This window comes from Ailuropoda melanoleuca, unplaced genomic scaffold, assembly GCF_002007445.2.
Source record: "Ailuropoda melanoleuca isolate Jingjing unplaced genomic scaffold, ASM200744v2 unplaced-scaffold16282, whole genome shotgun sequence".
In the NCBI taxonomy this organism is placed as follows: Eukaryota; Metazoa; Chordata; class Mammalia; order Carnivora; family Ursidae; genus Ailuropoda; species Ailuropoda melanoleuca.
In genome coordinates this window covers 1-2,378 of record NW_023185262.1, presented here as the reverse complement: position 1 = coordinate 2,378, position 2,378 = coordinate 1, and the positions used below count along the sequence as shown (strand labels likewise).

The following is a 2,378-nucleotide window of genomic DNA, read 5'->3' as shown; positions in this document are numbered from 1 at the left end:
AAAAGGCAAAAATCAGTTGTAATCCAACAAGTATCCCCAAGATGGCACCAAAGCCTTGATAAGCTACTCCTTCCTGTTTGGAAGATAGGTTTCCTGCGGTTGGGGGAGTTGTTTGGACTTTTGGGTTCTTCTGTAACTCATATTAAGTCATTTTTCCAACCTTATACAAGAATTCTACACAGTGACACGTGAGCATCCACTCCGATTGAATAGGAGGAAAATTATAAGCCCTGGATGGTCCTTGGAGCAGTCATGATGGAAACAGATTTTTTAGGTAATAGCTGCTAGATGTCAAGAGCATACTGGGTTGCTGTGCCTCAGAAAGGTGATATATATACACAAGTCACTACCAAAATGCTCTAACAGAAGATCCAATACAACCAAATGTCACGGGAGCATAGAGGAATGGTTAATTCAAGGGGAGAGCAAGTGTCCAGAAAGGAGACAGGTAAAGAATCAACAGTGACAAGGAGCCAGAAAGGCCAGCCAACCACAAAGCAGCACACTTTCCAACTTCCGCAGTCTGGCACATGGAAACCACCCCCACCCAGACTGGATACNGCACACTTTCCAACTTCCGCAGTCTGGCACATGGAAACCACCCCCACCCAGACTGGATACCAGAAGAGGCTTGGAGCTCACTGAAAAAAGTTTTCAGATATTTATGGTCAGAAATACAGATACAATGCATTAAGGGAAAGTAGTAAAGGTTATTTATATACAGTCTTTAAATATACTTCCACCTTTCTAAATGAGGTATCTGAACATTGATAACATTTTTACGTTCTACATGTAACTTGTAATTCAAAACTATAAATGAATTGAGACATTTCTATAAAAGTTTTCATTGTGTCTCACTTCATATACCGCACAAATTAACATCTCTTGAAAGATTTACATTTGCTGTCTCAAGCTTGTTTTAATGTGGTAGATAAGTTCACTTTCACAAATGCCACCAGCAGGAAAGTTTCTTCTCTGTGGCTTCAAGGGCTTTGACTAGTCAGTGTGCACTGTTTTCATTCTCTGTATTGTCATCACCACCACTATCTTCGCCACTTTCTAAATGGGATTCTTGGGGGGGGGGGAGCCAGATCTACTGTGTCTTATCTCTTGTAGAAGAGTATATACACTGCTTTCAACACAATTTGGCCTTCAGATGCGGGTGAGACACTGATTAAAATAATACCAATTCATCATATTTTTTCTTGCAAAAGCAGAATAGTGCCTTCCTACCCTTCCACGGTGGTTGAAAACAGACCTCAAATTATAGCATCCAGGCCTTGCATTTGGATTAATTAGGAATTCCAATATACCCAAGTTTTTTATAGGAAAACCGATTAAAGTATCTAATTTGGGTCTCAGAAAATCACTTTCAGATGTAACAAGTACTGGATGCTGGGATCAAATCCATATTCCCAGTGGCTTCTTAACGATTTTGGTAATACTGGGGATTTTCAGCACCTAGCTCTTCTAAAATGTTCAAGAAGTTTTTAGGAGGTTTGTATTCTACACTTTTCATATTTTTCAAAATCATCTTCATTGTCAGTTCCAACCTAAAGGACAGATCTTTTGTCTAGCTTAAGTTGTCCAACACCAAAGTGAATGTGCCTGGTGTCATTTCTGATGTAGTTGGTATCCATACTGCCCAAATTGTTGAACAATGTAATCTTATTTTTGTGTGTCCTGTGACAAGTTGATCTTTATAAGTTTCCTTGACATTTATCCATTATCTGAATCATCACTTCCTCCAACTGATTTATCCATTCTCTGGGAGAAGTTCTTGATCTTGGCTGGATTCATGATTTAGTTCATCTGTTTCCACTTTACTTGGTGAACATGCTTCATGTTTGCCATTTGAGCCATTTCCATTAATAATTTGGCCTTTAAAGCAGTGTAGGCATCTTTCAGTTTCTTGGATTCTAGTAGATATTTTGACATATTGGCACATTCTCAAAAGCAGGAGATTATAGAGTTTATCTTCAGTATTGTTTCTTAGTATAACCATAAAAAAAAGGCTAACCAAAAAGTGTGAAGAACCAATACGGTGGGTGTAACCTGAGTGCCACACTTTTAGGCAAACCATGGTTGTCAACATGTTCTGTATCTTTGGTCCTCCTGATGTTAATTTCAAACACACAATCCCATTTTATAATACTGCTAAAGGTTTTCATCCACAGTGACTATCCTGTGAAATCCGTGATTGCATAAAACCATTCCTATCATCTGATCTGCCAGTAGTCTTGACAAAGCCGACAATTAAGATCTCATGCAAAGATCTTATTTCCAATTGTACTGCATAGATTTAGAAAGTGGATCTGCTCTAAGTAAACAAACTTCAAAGGTACACTCTTTTATCATAAGTGATGAAATATTTTGTC

The 2,378-nt window shown here is 38.4% G+C and overlaps 1 pseudogene; it reads right to left on the bottom strand.

Annotated features, from left to right (window-relative positions):
• Positions 1-574: 574 nt before the first annotated feature.
• LOC117797861 lies at positions 575-2,365 on the bottom strand (annotated as a pseudogene).
• Positions 2,366-2,378: the final 13 nt, after the last annotated feature.